The sequence below is a fragment of the Arachis ipaensis genome, chromosome B06 (assembly GCF_000816755.2).
Source record: "Arachis ipaensis cultivar K30076 chromosome B06, Araip1.1, whole genome shotgun sequence".
Taxonomy (NCBI): Eukaryota; Viridiplantae; Streptophyta; class Magnoliopsida; order Fabales; family Fabaceae; genus Arachis; species Arachis ipaensis.
The window spans coordinates 20,036,878-20,056,246 of record NC_029790.2 but is presented as its reverse complement, the minus strand read 5'-3'; the positions used below and the strand labels follow the sequence as shown (position 1 = coordinate 20,056,246).

The 19,369-nt window shown below is 36.4% G+C and overlaps 2 long non-coding RNA genes across 3 annotated transcripts; both read left to right on the top strand.

The window, feature by feature from the left end:
* LOC107648066 lies at window positions 16,193–18,467 on the top strand. 2 transcript variants are annotated; one of them, XR_002348453.1, is made up of 3 exons: window positions 16,193–16,230; window positions 17,645–17,762; window positions 18,230–18,467. It is a non-coding gene; the product is annotated as an uncharacterized LOC107648066 (long non-coding RNA). The 2 variants fall into 2 exon arrangements; XR_002348454.1 differs by having other exon boundaries at window positions 17,645–17,821; window positions 18,355–18,467.
* LOC107648067 lies at window positions 16,444–17,635 on the top strand. Its single transcript, XR_001621712.2, has 3 exons — window positions 16,444–16,532; window positions 16,606–16,671; window positions 17,293–17,635. It is a non-coding gene; the product is annotated as an uncharacterized LOC107648067 (long non-coding RNA).

Below are 19,369 nucleotides of genomic sequence, written 5' to 3'. Positions count from 1 at the left end.
TGAGTTTTGCAACTCAGTGACTAGACAATACATCTATAATCCACATGAGACCATATAAACATTATTATCAAAATAATTTTAATTAGAAAACAGTAGTTGATAATAATAATAAGTGAATCAATAAGGGAGTCCTCATACAAAAATCAAATCAAATAGTCCACACTTGGGCGGCTCCACCTCTAAGGGTAGCCCTTTCCTCTAGTGTGTCCGTACGGAATAACAGATCTAACGTGTGGCCTACACATTAGGCTAGCAACACCCCTACTAGCTGGGGTCTGAGTTAGATGCATCTAAGTTAACGTCATAACCGCCGTTAACTACGGTTTTCTAATACGAGCCTCCCAAACCAATTCAAAACATATAATTTCAAATATAACAAATCTTTGATCTTTCAAATATATAAGGTATCGAATCAAACCAAATCATATTATACTTTCTCATCAGAATCCTTTCCAATCATACTTTTTCAATCATAACACATTTCAAATATATTTCACATTCTTTAAACTAAGTGAATAATACCAACAAATATTTCAATGCTTCAAAAACAGATATTCAAAAAACCGCCGTTAACTACGGTTTTCTAATACGAGCCTCCCAAACCAATTCAAAACATATAATTTCAAATATAACAAATCTTTGATCTTTCAAATATATAAGGTATCGAATCAAACCAAATCATATTATACTTTCTCATCAGAATCCTTTCCAATCATACTTTTTCAATCATAACACATTTCAAATATATTTCACATTCTTTAAACTAAGTGAATAATACCAACAAATATTTCAATGCTTCAAAAACAGATATTCAAGTAAATTCAAACATTTTAGAATAATACAAAACTTCATCAAAAATATATATGGTCTCAAAAACAAATATTCAAGTAAGATCAAATAATTTAAAATAATGCAAAACTTCATTAAAAATATATATAGTCTCATGTATAGTTTCGAAAGTATAAACTTCATAAAAATGAATTATTTAATTCAAAAAAATCAATTATTCTAATCCATTTAAAATCATTCAAGGCAATTATAGTGAGTATAATTCAAAAGTCATAATTGATATATATAAAAATAATTATAGATGCACAATCAAATAATTATAAATGTAAAGCCTACTCACAATGTGGTCCCAAAGGACCAAAGATACCAAACCCGGAGTGCCAAATTCAAGACAAGGAGGATTGAAGTAGAATAAAACAAATGAGCGCTAAATTTGGAGCGGAGTAGCGACAAGATGGAGCTGGCGATAATCCTGGAAATCTAAAACAGGCAAAACTAAAATCGAATTAAAACAAGGACAAGACAGATTAAATGGTGGCATAATAGGACATAAAAGCTAGAGCAGAATCAAGGAAGGAGGCTGAACTGGGATAATGACTTCAGCTCCAGCAGCACCAACAACTCCGGCAGCAACGACGATGGCTTGGTTCAGGTACATCCGAACGACGACAGGAACAGCGCAGCAACGAAGAGTCCCTCCTAGGCATTTCTCTCTCTCCGAAAACTCCTCTCTCTTGAAGCTCCAAATCTGCAACTACGACAATGACAACGTGGCTAGCTTCGACGGCGGCAGCTAGGCGTTTCTTGGCGACAGAGGTGCGGCGACCATGGCAGCAGCAGCAGTGGAGTTCCAACTGCGGTGGAACCTCCCTGTAACCCCTTCTCTCTCCATGCGTGTTCTATTTCTCCCCTCGGCGACAAATCTGACGGCGCGAAACGGAGGCACGAACGGCGGCAATGGTGGCTAGGCTTGACGGCGACGACCCTTCCCGCGATGGCTCTGGGTAGAACGGCGCGTCTTCCCTCTGTTTGCGAACCTCCATGGATGGCGACGATGAAGACCTCAGCAATGACGACAGCGACGCGGGCTCCATAAGACGGTGACACCTCCTTCTCCCCGCGCGGCTCTCTCTCTCCCTCGGTTCTGGCCTTCCTCGCGACGACACGATGGCGGCGACGGTGGCAGTGACGCCCACCGGCACCACCTCCCTTCCTTCCTCTTCTTTTCCCTCTCCGGTTCTCCCCCTCTTCTCTTTTCCCTTTCTGTTCATTTGTTCTGCTGTTGGGTAAGGGTGGCTAGGGTTCTGGTGAATGTGTGAAGGAGTGTGTTGTGTCCAAATTAGGGTTAGGATTTTAGTTTGGAAAAAGAGAAGTAAGGGTATTTTAGGGATTTTACACACCAACAACTTCAGCAACAAATGGAGATTATGGCCAAGAAAATTGATGGACTGCAAAGTGCTGCAATTATAAATGTAAAGCCTACTCACAATGTGGTCCCAAAGGACCAAAGATACCAAACCCGGAGTGCCAAATTCAAGACAAGGAGGATTGAAGTAGAATAAAACAAATGAGCGCTAAATTTGGAGCGGAGTAGCGACAAGATGGAGCTGGCGATAATCCTGGAAATCTAAAACAGGCAAAACTAAAATCGAATTAAAACAAGGACAAGACAGATTAAATGGTGGCATAATAGGACATAAAAGCTAGAGCAGAATCAAGGAAGGAGGCTGAACTGGGATAATGACTTCAGCTCCAGCAGCACCAACAACTCCGGCAGCAACGACGATGGCTTGGTTCAGGTACATCCGAACGACGACAGGAACAGCGCAACAGCGGAGAGTCCCTCCTCGTCATTTCTCTCTCTCCGGAAACTCCTCTCTCTTGAAGCTCCAAATCTGCAACTACGACAATGACAACGTAGCTAGCTTCGACGGCGGCAGCTAGGCATTTCTTGGCGACAGAGGTGCGGCGACCATGGCAGCAGCAGCAGTGGAGTTCCAACTGCGGTGGAACCTCCCTGTAACCCCTTCTCTCTCCATGCGTGTTCTATTTCTCCCCTCGGCGACAAATCTGACGGCGCGAAACGGAGGCACGAACGGCGGCAATGGTGGCTAGGCTTGACGGTGACGACCCTTCCCGCGATGGCTCTGGGTAGAACGGCGCGTCTTCCCTCTGTTTGCGAACCTCCATGGATGGCGACGATGAAGACCTCAGCAGCGACGCCAGCGACGCGGGCTCCATAAGACGGTGACACCTCCTTCTCCCCGCGCGGCTCTCTCTCTCCCTCGGTTCTGGCCTTCCTCGCGACGACACGATGGCGGCGACGGTGGCAGTGACGCCCACCGGCACCACCTCCCTTCCTTCCTCTTCTTTTCCCTCTCCGGTTCTCCCCCTCTTCTCTTTTCCCTTTCTGTTCATTTGTTCTACTGTTGGGTAAGGGTGGCTAGGGTTCTGGTGAATGTGTGAAGGAGTGTGTTGTGTCCAAATTAGGGTTAGGATTTTAGTTTGGAAAAAGAGAAGTAAGGGTATTTTAGGGATTTTACACACCAACAACTTCAGCAACAAATGGAGATTATGGCCAAGAAAATTGATGGACTGCAAAGTGCTGCAGTAAACACTCAAAGCCAATCTCAAACCGCACATGGGTAGAATCAATCTGAAGAAAGTTTTGGGACATTCAATTATGAGCAACAAAGCCCTGAGTAGGTGCAATACATGAACAACACCTCAAGTTTATTCCAACACAACTTCCATGGTGATGCACACAAGACACCCTGAAGGACTCATTCTAATTTAAGGTGGGGTGAGCATCAGAATCAAGGACAAAGGGACTTCAACTCTGGTAGCCTCAACAACACAAACAACCAAAGCCATTCATCTAATAATACTACCAATTCAAAAACCCACAAAACACATATCACCAACCCCATAACAACTCACAAAACCACCAGAATAACTTTTCCACATCCACATTCCACCCAAAAAATAACCCCGCAAATAGTTCAAACAACTTCCAGCAACAACCATCTTATTTTACACAACCACAACCAAATCCAGACTCCCAAAGAATCTCTAGTCTAGAGATAATGATGGAGAAACTCATGAAAAATCAAGAGATGACAAGACAAGATCAGGAAGCAGCAAGGAAAGATCAAGCCATAACAAGTAAAAACCAAGAAGCTTCAATCAGAAATCTTGAGAGGCATATGGAATAAATGGCTAAACAAATTACAGAGATGGGTGAGAAGCAACCAAATGCATCCCCTAGTGCCACTCAAGACCACCCAAGGGACAAAGGAAAAACTACAAAGTGGGAGGAGTGCAAAGCAATCATAGTGGGAACTGAGGAGACTGGGGAGAAGGAAGCCATCAATCAGGAAGAACACAACAGAGAAGTTCCACAAGAAGAGACAGAAGAGAGAAGTGAAGAGGATAAAAAGACCAAGAATGCAAAAAGCTCAAAGAGAGATAAGAACACCCTTGAAACACAACTACAAGAGAAGAAGGAAGGGGTGAAGCCATATGTCTCCAAACTTCCATACCCTCAGAGGTTCAAAAAAGAAAACGAGGATAAGCAATACTCAAAGTTCTTGGACATATTCAAGACACTCAGCATCAATATTCCCTTCTTAGAAGCACTTGAACAGATGCCATTATATGCCAAATTTATGAAAGAAGTGCTAACAAAGAAAAAACCCTTGAAGGAAGGACAGATTGTTGAAATGACAATGGAGTGTAGTGCTATTCTCCAAAGAGGTCTACCAGAGAAGACGGATGATCCTGGAAGGTTTTACATATCTTGTACCATAGGAAACATAACTATTGAGAAATCATTCTGTGACCTTGGTGCAAGCATAAACTTGATGCCTCTATCTCTTATGAGGAAGCTTCAAATTTTTGAACTGAAATCCACTTGAATAGCTTTTCAAATGGCTGACAAATTCATTCAGCAAGCACTTGGAGTTGTAGAGAATGTACTGGTAAAAGTGGAGAAATTCCTTCTCCCAGCTGATTTTGTCATCCTGGATATGGAGGAGAACCCTAACACTCCCATCATTCTGGGGAGGCCTTTCCTAGCTACGGGCAGAGCATTGATAGATGTTAAAAAAGGGAAATTGTTGCTAAGAGTGCATGATAAGCACCTAGCATTTCATGTCTTTAAGACTTTACATGAGCCCACTCAAGAAGAAGAATGCAAGAAGGATAAGGCCAGAGATCATAGCTCAAAGAAGACAATTAAGGAGTCAACTCCAAGGTTTCTAAACCCATGCTTGAAAGAAGTAGAGATGTTGCAACAGACCAAAGAAATCAATGAGAAACTAGATCCAAAACCCCCAGATGAGAACCTCGACACTCCAGATAAAGAACCACCAAGGCATGAATTATCTTCTGAGAAAGAAAAGAAGAAGAGGCCAAAAGGGTGGAGAAACAAGAAAATCCCCACTGAAGGCTTCTCACCAAGGGATAAAGTGATGTTAAACACCCAACCAATGAAGGTGTGTCTACAATTATCTGAGTATTATACTGTGAACCGGATCCTTTCACTTGAACACCTAGAGATCATCAAAGAGGAGACCAGAAGGAAGTTCACAGTAAGAGGAGAAAAGCTAAGACACTATGATTTTCAACCTCCATGATCAAAGAAAAAGATGTCAAGCTAGTGACATTAAAAGAGCGCTTGTTGGGAGGCAACCCAACCAAAGGTAGTTTTCTTTTCCCAACTATTTCAATAAACAAGGCTGAGTAGCTTTATCTGTATTGCAAGGAGCTAAGTTTGGTGTTGCACACCAAAACAATTTAAGGGAGAATGAAGGATGCTAAGTTTGGTGTTCCACCAAAAATCTCATTTAAAAACACATTTTCACCTTCTGCATAAAGGGTTGCTAGCTCCAAGCAATTAGAGAAACTACTTAACCAGTGTTTGTTTTCTAGTTTTTAGTTTTATAGCCTTTAGCAAAGACAAAAGGGTTCACATATGGTTGACTTGATGCATAAGAAACATTGGCAAGGAACTAAGTTTGGTGTTCACACACCAAATTAAGTTCAAAAGCCCACAAACAATTCATGCATGCTAACCATTTGCCTACGGGCTTGAGAAACAAGCAACTTCTAAGGATACTGCATGGAAACATTCAACCTGTGGAGGGGGTCTGCATCATTGTCCAAAGGAAGTACGACAGAGAGAAACGATGAGGACAGAAGGAAAGCTGAGAGACATTCCCAACAGGTTGTATTGATACTTAATCCTTGTTGCTGTGGAGTATTTTAACTTAGAGTCCCCTATATGTCTTGCTGAAGTGTCAATTAAGTGTAAGTGTGAATGTTTGCTAAGAATGCTAGCCTGCATATTATACTCGTCATAACTCATCAGCTTGAATTCTGCTTTGTTTCCCTTCTGCATAAATAAAAGAAAGATGTTTGATATAGAAAAGTAATTGTCCAATGTTGTAGAAATTAGAATGAGAATTCAGTGGTGGTACTTGTTTGATTTAATAGTTAGCTCAAATAATAATTGCTGCATAATAAGATGTTCTTTGAAGTATGAACTAAGCTGCTGCTATAAAGCCTTTTATTAATAAATATCCCTTGGGAAGGAAGCAAAATAAGCAAGAAAAAGAAAGAGAAAATCCAAGAAGTGGCAAAGAAACAAACAATAAGGCTAGACACCAATAGCTTGGACCCTAGGACATATGCATGTGGTGTTTTTGTACTAGGATATGCTTGGACAAGTAGGTTCTAAGGAGTATTTCAAAACTTGGCCACTTGGATCAACTGATCTGGGATTGCCAACCGAAAGTCCACTATCAAGAGCAACCTAGCTTCAAAGCATTTAGTGATCCAAAGAGATGCTGGGCATCAATGTTCCTAGGAAGAAATTGTGAGCCATATGTCTATGGTGAAAAAGTGTTGAGCAAAATTGAGCCAAAAGGCTGCTGCAACACTTGCCATCAAGCTTTCATTAATAAATAAGCTTTCTAAAGCAAAAGAAAGAAAGAAAAAGTTAGCAAGGGATCAATCAAAAAGCAAGGCAATACAGCAGCAACTCTAGTGAGCCATCAAGGAGACATTTCATATCAGATAGCTAAGAATAATTGAGCTACATTTGTCTGCATAAAACCCCATGAACCAAGTTCAATTATCTGCTAAATAAGGACATGTATGCTTCTTTGTTTTATTTTATTTCTTCTTATGTTGAGTGCTTGCTTGGGGACAAGCAAGATTTAAGTTTAGTGTTGTGATGACAAGTCATCTTATGCTAGCATTTCAAGTATTTTTCACTGGTTTCATTAGGTTTTATGCACTTTCTCACATTATAAGTAAGTAATTTGGAGTGGATTTGTATGGTTATGTCAACTCAATCTACCATCATTTATTTGACACAAAATCACAAGGTTTAAGCTAGAATTTGTTGGTTTTTGAATGATTTAGAGATCTTGTGAATTTGGTGATGCTTGTATTGGTTGTTTTGATTACTTATAGGTGAAGAAAAGAAAGAAACAAGGAAAGCGTGCTCAACCAAGCGTGGCCCATGAAACAAAATTGTGGCACTCAAGGAAGCAAGCATAGCGCTCAAAAAGTGAGCGGAGCGCTCAATAAGTGAACGCTAGCATGGAGAGGCCAACCAAGAAGCAAGGGCGCTACGTTTAGAGTGTCAACGGAGCGCTACAAGGAAGTGCTCTAGCAAGGCACCAGCGCTCAAAACAAAGGAGTGCTCTGTTAACTATCTTACCTTTATCGTGGCCTCCCCAAGAAGAAAAGCAAGGCGCAGCACACTAAAGGGAGCCGTCCAAGGTTCGAAATAGGGACCAAGAGAAGCACTACAAGGCTTGGCAAGGAAATTGCTCAAAATGGCTTCACCAGGGTTCGAAGAGGGAGCCTCACTCCAAGGTAGGTAGCGCTACGTTCAAAGCACTCACTGAGCACTATTGGTGAATGAAAATTGGCCCAAAATGAAACAAGCAAGGCTCGAAGAGGGATCCAAGGGAACCAAAGTGGCGCTACGTTGAAACACTTCACTTAGCGCTATGTTTGGGCTTGGCATGAAGACAAGAGGAAGCAAGGAGCGCTACGTTTAGTTAATTCACTGAGCGCTTCCCTGAGCCCAATTTCAATCAAATGCCACCTTGGATCAAATTCTTCACCAATTTGAAAAGCCCACTCCAAAGTCTGAAAATCAAAATTAGAAAGTGTATAAATATGACTTAGTTTGATTTGTAGAGGACCTTCTTTTCAATTTTTAGTTTTACCTTTTGCTCAATTTTACATTTTACCTTGGAGCTCAATTTTACTTTTTAGCTTTGCTTTTCATTTTCTTTTGCAACTTCTGCTATCTGTTCTTAGAATTTGAATTGAGATTGAAGAGCTTCATTGATTCTAAGTTTGAGAATCATCTTTTACCTCTCTTCTCAATTGTTCTAAGAATTGGATTTGAATTCATTTTCTTGCTTCAGTAACTTTTACTTTCTGTTTTGAGTTTTGGATTGAGATTGAAGAAATTCTGTTTCAAGTCTTGATCTGAAATTCATCTTAGTTCTTCTTCTGTATAATTCAGTGAATTGAAAATTGGATCTGAGTTTTATTTGTTGTTTCATTTACATTTCTTATGCAAATTGTTTTCAGTTTGATCAAGGAAGGAATTGAGATCTAGATCTACTTTTTAGTCTCATTGATCCCCTGAGATCTTCAATTTCTCTTTTAGATTTCACAATTGAGCTAAGTTTACTTTCTGTTTTGTTCTTCAAGAAATTTTACCTTTCTGTTTAGATTTTTTGCAACTTATTTCATCTTCTATTTCTCTGAGTAATTTCTCTTTACATTCTCTTGTTAAATTCTGAATCCCAGCTCCCACATCCCTTTACTATTCAAGCAATTTACATTTCTTGCAATCTAAGCTTCAGTCATTTACATTACTTGCACTTTAAGATTCAGCTCTTTTACTTTCTTGCACTTTAAGTTTCATGCAATTTACTCTTCTGCACTTTACTTTTCTGTCAATTTTCCCTCTCCCTTTTATTTTCATGCAATTTAGCTTCTGCTATTCAAGTTTCACTCAAATTATCAACTGTTTGCTTTACTAAATTCATCACCTAACTAAAATTGCTCAATCCATCAATCCCTGTGGGATCGACCTCACTCATGTGAGTAATTACTACTTGATGCAATCCGGTACACTTGCCGGTGAGTTTAGGTGTGGAATTCTTGCGAGCTACCAAGCTGCTCTACCCCGCGGTAAAGAGAAGAATTTACAACTAATGCACAAACAAAGATTGAATGTGCCTCTTTATCATTCTGTACAAATAGAATAAACCATTTGTACAGAATGGTAAAGGAGCCCTCTTATGATCGTTGATCATAAAAATGAATAAAACATTGAAGAGAATTTTTCAACCTACCCTTACCAACTCGATCTTGTTGCACCAAGCAACAAAGATGCATTAACCATTTCACGAAGTATGTGTCCAGATAACCCAAAATCCCGATAATTTGCTCCCTTTTCAATTTTTTTTCCAAATTCCAAATTATCAAAATTATATATATAGATTTCTATTAATAATTTCCAACCCATCAAAAGAGTGAAGAAATTGCCAAATAAGTACATTTTTTATCGGTGGAAGAAAACTTTAAAGCGCAAGCATAGTAGCATCAAGTGTAGCCATGATCCAAGTCGTTTAGAGCCTGTAAAGAAACGTTATGATGAGATGTGCAAGCAATTTTGCAATATTGTTGAAGTAGTCACTGCATCCGAGGAGCTCACCGAGACCGTACATCGTATACTAGACTTGGTTTGGGTTATGTTGGTGGAACCAAAGGCCTCTTCAATGGATAATGTAGATAATCAAAATTCGAATGAGGTAGATGAAGTTGCAAATGATTTAGAGATTCACAACCCCCAACAAGTATTACGAAAAGATCGTAGGCGTAAGAAAATGCTTCAATCTACTATAGAAAAAGTTGTTGAACATGGTAGGAAGAAGCATATAAAGAATGTGAAAGAGAGATTACAGGCAAGTTCAGTGTTTGATTAATTTTATTATTATTGCTAAAATACTTTATTATCACTTTATTGATTGCTATTTTTTTAGCCACTTGTGGAGTTACTTTCGGAGTTGAGCATTACCTCTAACCAACCATATGGCTTTGTATCCTTGTTGAACTCAATGCAACAAAGCCACCATTTGGAAGAATAATAGTTTTATTTCTTTGTGTAATAGATTTGTTACATGTTGCAATGGAACTCTTACATTTTTTCCTTTGTAATAGTTTTAATTTTGATTTTACATGTGGTTAGTGAATTTACACTCAACATTTTGAGTTATCTGAGATTCTGAGTTATTATTGGCTTAGGAACATAACCTTTTTCTCTGAGGTGAACACTGAACTGAACAATTTTGGTATTGTGAACAAAGGTTAGGGTTGATTGGGTCACTTTGAGGTCTTTTGCGTCATTTCAAAAGCAGGGATATTTCTGACATATCAGTTCCAACTTCCAACCACTCCTACAACGTCTTTCTCTAAAATAAATGTGATAACAAATTAATAAAATTATGTTCTATTATTTATAAAAATTAGTTTATTGCTAGCTTCTTATGTTACGTAACAAGAAGTATGATTTTGCCTAAGTTTAAGTTTTCAATGTTCTCTGATGATGTAGGATCTCCTATCTATTAAGAAGTTTACTTTTTTTTAAGAAAAATTTTCAGTAAATATGTATAATCAAACTCAGTAGTCAAATATAACACCGAACCTAAGTATAATCAAACTCAATAAACATATGTAATCAAACTTGTAGTCAAGCACTGAACCTGAGTATAATCAAACTCAGTAAACATCTATAACCAAACTCAATACTCAAATATAGCACTGAACCTGAATATAATCAAACTCGGTAAACATGATAATCAAACTCAATAGTCAAATATAGCACCGAACCTAACTATAATCAAATTCAATAAACATGTATAATCAAACTCAGTAGTTAAGCACTGAACCTGAGTATAATCAAACCCAGTAAACATGTATAATCAACACTAATTCCTCAACAATTGGTTCTGACACCTCTATTGGCATATCTGTTGTTTGATTTAGGGATGGTGTCTTTGAACCCAACACTTTGTTGGGTTAGAACATCAATTGAATCCAAGGTCATAGCTATTGGAGGTGTTGGAGGTGCTGGAGGTGTTAGAGGAAATTCAACTCCAAAGTCGAAGCTAGGCATTGATGGTGAGTGTGTTTTCTTTTCATTCCAGCTGTGGATAATGCATGGAAAAGCAAGGATGTAATCAAACTAGAAACATATTTGCGATTTAAATTTCATGAAGATTTAGATTGTACTATGGAAAGGATAATCAAACTCGTTACTCATATATAATCAAACTCAGTAAACATGTATAATCAAACACAATAGTCAAATATAGCACTAAACCTGAGTATAATCAAACTCAGTGAACACATATAATCAAACTCAGCAGTAAAATATAGCACTGAACCTGAATATAATCAAACTCGATAAATACGTATAATCAAACTCAAAGTAATTAACTTATCTTTTAAGTCATTAACCTAATATCTCTAAGCAGGGGTCTGCAAGTTACCAGCTCTATGACATCGAAAGGCACTACTGTTTAACTATTTCGATCATTATTGTTCACTTGGTAACTATTGTTAAGCTTTAAAGAACATGGTGATTTAGTTTTGGTATAGTAATCTATGCTTCTTACATTGCTGGGTTTGATTTATCTATGAATCTGAATACTAACAAAATTTAATAATCATAAGTAACAAAATAAAGAAGGAAGTAACTCATGAAGGTGTCACTAACCAATTTCATGCATTACCATAAATATTCTACAAATATATTTACTTCATAACTTGGAAAAAAAGTCATCAGAAATTGAAAGAAAGAAATTGAATTAAACTATAGTGAGAAAGTTGCAATAATCTGTGTTTGATTTTTGTTATGTACATCTTTCTTGCTTCTCTGCAAAGGAATATAAAGAAAGATGACCAAGTAAGGCAATAATGTAACATCTATATGACTAACATTGTAATCAAACTATGTAGTTGTAATATAGAATGAGAATAGTAGAATACTGAATACCCCCCTTTTCCCTTCTTATTAATTACCATTACTGCATTAACAGGGAAAAAAGATAAGATCAGAGTTCCTATTAGTGGCACATTTTCTAGGAAAAACAAAAGAATCAGAACCACTGTCATCCATGGCAACGAAGGCATTTACAAACCACATGCAACTCACACATTTCTTTACTGCGCGCACACACACACAGTAGTCGTGTATCATACTTTGGAATCGTCACTTACAGCATGTGTTAGCTAAAGTGGCAAAATAAAAGATTTGAACTCAACACTACCTTCAGTGGGTATTATCTCTAAAATTAAGAGATAATAATCAAACACTAAAATACAGCATGTGTTAGCTAAAGTGGCATTTGTTTCGTTGTGTAAACTAATATTTAGTAATGCATTATGCATAATAAAATCAGAGCATGCAAAGACCTTATCAGATGAAAAAATAAATCTAGCATAAAAGATAAAAAAAAAAGATAAAATACCTTTTCCCACTCCATCTCCTTCGAAGTTTCTTTGGATACATTTTTTCTTTTTTTCTTTGGTGTCCCTGTTTTCTGGTTCTCTTTCTATTCGTTTTGGTGTAGTCTTCTTTTTCATATTTCAAAACTAGAAAATTAAACAACTAAAATCCAATCAAATTCAAAATGTGAAAAAAAAGTTAAAACTCAATAATCAAATATCAAGTATGCTATAATCAAACATGCTGTAATATCATGTTTTAAAAGCTGAGCATAATCAAATAGACTCCAAATCATATCACAAAAATCTAGTTATAATCAAACATGCTGTAGATATCAACTATGCTATAATATACTTTTTAAAAACTGAGCATAATCAAACTCATTCAGTATAATAATCAAACATACTCCAACTCGTATCACAAAAATCCAGTTATAATCAATTAATAGTCTACTAATAATCAATTGCTAAAATTAGCATACTGAGACTTCAATTCAAAATCCTAACTTAAATATTTTTATTAAAAACTATGCACAACACAAATTCATTTATAGAAGCTCAAAATGAAAAAGGAAAATGCAGTCGAAGAAGCCGATAGAAGCTCAAAACAAACAAGAAAAATGCCATCGAAGAAACTGATAGAATAAAACAAGGAAAATGCAAGGAAAATGCAGAATCAAACAAGGAAAATGCAGTCGATGAAATTCACGCTTAAAACAGAGAGCACTGCGCCCGAGACAGAGGAAGGAGAATCACAACTGTGCCTGAAAGAGAGCGAAGGAGAATCGTGCCACCAGAGAGAGAGGGAAGGAGAATCGTGCCGCCGTAGAGAGAGAGGGAAGGAGAATCACCGTTGAGAATGAGAATGAGGAAGGAGTCGCGTCGGAGAGTGAGAGTGAGAGTGAGAGTGAGAGTGAGAGTAAGGGAAGGAGAAAGAAGAATGTTTTTTTCAACGCTTGTAAAGAGTGAGAGTAAGGTTGAGAGTGAGATTTTGATTTTTAATTTTTGAATTTTGTATTGTATACGTGTATAAATACGGTGGCTGAAAATAGTGGCTGAAAGTGGTGCGCATGATTTATATAAAATATACATAAAAAAATATTATATGCATAACAAAAATCAAACACCACATATTTATATATAAATTACTACACCACTTCTAACAGATAACAACGGTTCTGGAGCTGGATAGCGACGATTTTTAATCGCTGCATAACGGATAGCAGCAGTTTACAATCCCCTCCAAGATAGGGAGCGGCAAAACCCTTAGCGGCGATTTTTAGTAACTGTTGGAATAACCACTGCTAATTAATATTTTGCGACTGATTGGTTTTACGTCGGTTCTAACTGCTGCCAAAAACGAAACCAGGACTACTTGTTGTTCGCGGCATTTATTAACCCCTACAAAATCTCGACGGGCAAGTTAATTTGCTTCTATTATAGCAGCGGATTCGTAACCGCCACCAAATGACGTATTACAATTTTTTTTAAAACCAAATTTTTTAATATATGATCAATTCTTTCATTCCTTTTACGCTGTGCCATTAGCTGTGTTGCTTTAATTTAATAAAATAAAGAACAACCAATCAAACTAAAAAACAAAACCAGAACAAAAAATATATACGCAAAAGACAATATATAATAGTATACTATTAGAAATTAGTATTTTTTGGACGAATTTTGAGATTAAATTGAGATAAATTTCGAACAAATTAGAGATAAAATTTTTGTTTCGAACAAAATTGAGACGAGTTTTTTTTTTTCCCAAAAACCATTGTTGCTAATTTACATTTTGTCTGAAATTTCATCCGAAATTTTTTTCAGACGATTTTGTGATAGATTTTGAATAGGCATTTATTTACTAAATTTCTAACTATTATGATATATTTTAGATAAATTTTAGACAGATTAGCTAACATAAACACAATGTATTTCAAACAAATTTTAAACGTAAAAATATTTTATTTTAGACAAATTTTGAACAAAAAATAGACTTCATTTCAGACAAATTTCTAATGAATTTATTCAAATATTATAGATTTTTTTCGAATAAATTTTAGACAAATCAAATATTTCTTTTCGATTAAATTTCAGACAAATTTAATTTAATATAATTTACGTATTTGAAACAAATCTCATACAAAACAAAAAATATTTTCGCACAAATTTTCTACAAATTTAATATAATATTTCAAACAATTTTCATACAAAATAATTTACTTTTTAATATATAAATATTTTAGAAAATAAATTATATATGATCTGCTTTCTATATTAAGACCATTATATATAATAAACAATTTTTTTGTATTACATCATTGAAATTATAAACACATAATAAAGTTATGAAAAAGTTAATTACAATAAAAGACTAAAAAATTATTTATTATTAAAATACTTTTGTCCATAAATATAATCAAACTAAATAAGAAAAAAAATAATTAAACTAAAACAAAAAAAGCCTTTAAAAAGCACTATTAGAAATAGAGCTTTTTCGGACGAAAATTTCAAACGAAATTTATTCCATCTGAATGACTTTTTCATTTCGGACAAATTTGAGACAAATGTTGAACAACTTTTAGCGGAGACATTGGAATAATATATTCTGTCCTAAATTTGTCTAAATTTTGTCCCAAATTTTGGCGCCAAATTTTTTTTGGATGGCGCCAAAATTTTCAAACAAATTAGCAATATATTTTGGATAAAAACTATAATTCGTCTGTATTCTATCTGAATATACGCAATAATTTCAGACGAATTTGGGACGCATTTTAAAAAATGTTAATTCTATCCCAAATTTGTCTATAATTAGTCTTAAATGCTTTTACTATAGCTTATCCTTCGAAGTAGCTAAAATTTTTTTTCGCAAATTTGGGATGAAAATAACATCATTTGTAATTTCTGTTTGAAAGTGCATCAGTTTTCAAACAAATTTCAAATGTTTATTGAAAATTTTTTAACATTTAGTATAAAACATATACTTTTTTCATATAAGATTAAGATATATTAAAAATTAAAAAAAGAAAATACAAATGAATACATCAAAGGCTTTTCGGCACCCAGCCCTTCATCTTCATCACTGCTATGAAAACCCTCGCACCCAGCCCTCTCTCCGAGCCCTTCATCTTCATCAGTGTTGAGAACCTTTATTATTGCTTATAACCCTTGCACCCAGCCCTCTCTCCGATCCCTATCTTGTAGCCCTCCGTCGCACCCTCTTTTTCGCACCCACTCTGTTGCAACCCTCGCACCCTAACCGCAAGCCTCCTCCTCATATTCGCAACCTCGCACCCTCTCTCGTAATCCTCTATTGGCGCTGCTCCGTCGGCACTGCTCCGTCGTCACTGCTTCGTCGGCACACCCTACATCGGCGTGCCCTTTCTCAATCGGCGCTGTCTGTCGTAAACCCTAAACACTAAAGACATTGTTGCTTATCCCTCAATCGGCGCTCAACCATCACTGCCTATCCCTCAATCGGCGCTCAACCCTTACCATGAATAGTACAAGGTAACTATTTCTTCCCTCTGTTTCTCTGTTCTTATGATAAGGGCCATTATTTTTTGTTCCTTGGCTGTGAATCCATAGTTATAAGAATCAGATCGGACCGACCGATTCGACCAAAAAACTGATGAACCAGTCAGGTAGTCGGTCCGGTTGAAGTGTTTGACCGAAGAAAGAAAAGAACTGGTGATGACCGGTTTAGACCGGACAGTTTTGATAAAAAATCGGTCAACCGGTGGTTTTAAATAACCAGCCGGTTCGTTTTGCTGATTTATATATAAAAAAAAACGCTAAATTAGCAATCTCTCAAACCTCACCGTCTCCATCTCTCAATCTCCCTCTCAACTCTCAAGTCTCAGCCTCACTCAGCCTTACTTTGTCAATCTCACAGTCCCAAAAGAACCACCAGCCACCGCCACCGCACGGTTGCTGCCACGATCATCGGTCCTCTGCTTCGTCTTCGTCACTGCATCGTCGCCTCCAAAAGTTCTGTGCGTGTGTCGTGTATTGTCGTCGACGCCGTTCTCTCTTCTCGTTGTTGGCTCATCTGTGTCTGCCAGTTCCCGCACCTTCGGTCTCTGTTCGTGTCGCGTCACGTCGTCTGAACCTCCGTTCGCGTCGCATTGTCCCTGCGGCTTCACTTCGTCCACCATGCTATGAAATATGAACCCTTGACTTCCCTTGTTTTCCAGGTCAGTTTTTCCCTTTTTTATTCTATTGGGGCTTGAGGCATGCTTCTGATTGCTGGAGAATAAATGATTTTAGGGCTTGATGGACCTGTTGTGCAGCTACCAAAAGATCCGACGATGAGCTTCCAATTTTCAGCACCTGGTTAGCGAAGGTTCTCTTGCTGGATCTAGGTACTCCTTGGCTTATCTGCTATTGTAGGATTGGTCTTGTATGTTGTGCATCATAACCAAAATGAAGAAGAGGACAAATATCTTTCTGGAAAAATATTACTATGCATATTCTCTGTTTGATCATTTGTTTGTTATGTTTTGTTGATGAGTTTTTTAAATTTTTAGAGTTTGATTATGACGAGGTTTGTGGTTGGTGCTTACTTTCATTGTTAACTTGGTGGGTATTGTGTTATTGTTTCTTCATTTTGCATTCTAACTTCTGATAATTGAATTCATGATATTTTTCTCATTTCTAATAAATTGTGCTTTGAAATAGGTAGTATTGATAATAGAAAAATAGTTGGTACTTATTAAAATTTTTGGAGCAATTAGAAAGTTAAATTTAAGTGCCAGGGTTAAGCTTGTAACCATAGTTTCTATGTGTATATATAAAGCATGTGGGATAGAGAAAATAGAAATAAAGAAATGGTGAATAGTTTGTTCTGGAATTAAAGAATCTTGTTTAATTTGCACTCTTCTAGCATTTTGTATTTTGTTTTCTTTCAAATGCATTAGTGAGCCTCACCAAAATTTATTGGATAACGCGTAGCAGAGAATCATATGTACACCATGTGATATAATAGGACAAAAACATTATTGTATATTAACTTCAATTACTAGTACAACATCATTAGACAAGATAGATAAGATACACACACTTCTGTCTTCGTATTAGAAATTGATAGGAGCGGTTGAAGCATTTGACTTTTCATAGTATTATTTATTCGTCCAAGTGCTTATCTTGATGGTATCTAATATAATTGGTATTCATTCATGGTATCTTGTAGTTACTTGATCATATTGTTATTCAAGGGGAAAACTCTTAAATATATTGATATGTTTTTTTTCCATATTCACATTGGATATTCCATAAAGATTGCTAAACATTTATGTGATTTCTTTAGGAGGAAGATAAGGTAAGGCTGGTGCAGAAAATTGGTCTGTAATTAAAGCAGATCAGAGGAAGAGGAATTGGCACATCAATCCTTCTTCTTCTACTGTCTTGAAGAGCAAGTGCAAAAGGTATTTTTTTAATTTGAGTCAAGAGCTATGATCTAACTTAGTTGGTGCATCTTATTATGGTAAGCTTTTACGAAAAATAAGCTCAAAATAAATCCAATTTTGATGCGAGTAAAATAATCTAAAATTTTTACATAGTTGCTCAATTACAACTGTTCTCATTCATACAATCAATGTAAAAAAGTAGTTTACTTTTGCTAGGTGACTTTACCTAATTGAATGCATGTCTAAAATTGCTTAACCTGAAAGTGCATTAAAGTTAAACTTTATAAATATGTCCTTATGTGAGAGATTTTATTTCTGGTACTAAAATTTTATGAGACCAATATTTATACAATAAGTTCTTTCTAGATCGCATCCGCAATGCCAAAAATTAAATTAAGAGGATACAAATGAAGTGAAATGATTGGCTCACTTGTAACAGAATCGATCTTGTGGTTGTAATGTTATTATTATCTATCTTGTTTCAGATTTTGCTGATTGGACTTGGGAGGAGTTCAATTTGATTTCTTTTAATTTAAGAGGATACACAACTCTTACCAGTAATGCTTTCTTTTATTGTCACAATTTGATTGGAAGATGGCAACAATGATAGAAAAGGGTTGCAGTGAAGGCAAAGCATCTCGAGTTTTATATGTGTCTGGTGAAGAGGTTAGCTTTTATTGGGTTTCTTTCCTGCATCCTGGTATTGTAGTTTGGGATAATATTTGATTTTTCTGATGTGGGCACTGAAGTTTAATATTTGATTTGTGACTGTGCTTTGGGTTTAGAGTCAGTTAACCTTCTCTAATTTGGTTGCATTTATTTTGTTTTGTGTCATGTGACAGAGCCTTGAGCAAATTGGTATCAGAGCAGAACGCCTTAGGATTAAATCAAATATATATTTATATTCAAGTACTGATATTGAGGTGGAAATCTGGATTTCTTCTGATTAGTTTTGCTGCTAGCATTCTTCTTGCTATATTATTTTCTGTTTTATACATGAATTTTTATTGAAGTTATTGGCTGGGTCCTATTAAGCGATTATTTCAGGGTCCTATTAAGCGATTATTTCATGTAATAGCCTTAACTTGCGAGAACTGTATGGTGAAGTCTAGATACTTGTATACTTTTTTACCTTAATTTAGTTTTCAGACATATTGAAGAAAGCTCAGCTTCTTTCCCCTCGTGCTGTTGATTCAATACAAACTCTTGATCCTATTAACACTGTTAGTAGTTTTATTTCAACTTTATTAACACTTTTCTTTTTCTATCATTTGCCAATGTCTTTGAATTTAACATTTTGTTTTGGTTTATGTATTCTCCAGTGGTCAGAGCAAAAGGTTAATTTGAATAATGCCGAGCATAAGTTAAAAGATCAAGGATGTCAACTAAAGGTTCAACAAAAAAGAATTGGTTCTACTAAAAAGATAATTCATGCTTTGTATAAAAAGTTGAATCCCCTACTTCCTTCAACTTTGTCTGATCCTGCAGAAGATGAGTTTGGGACAAGCTCTAGTGATGATGAGGATGATAACATAAGTGATTGAAGTTAGGAGTATATGTTTTTTCTGATTTAGATTAAGAAATTTTTAGGTGAATTAGTTAGTACATTTTATTTTATTCATGAT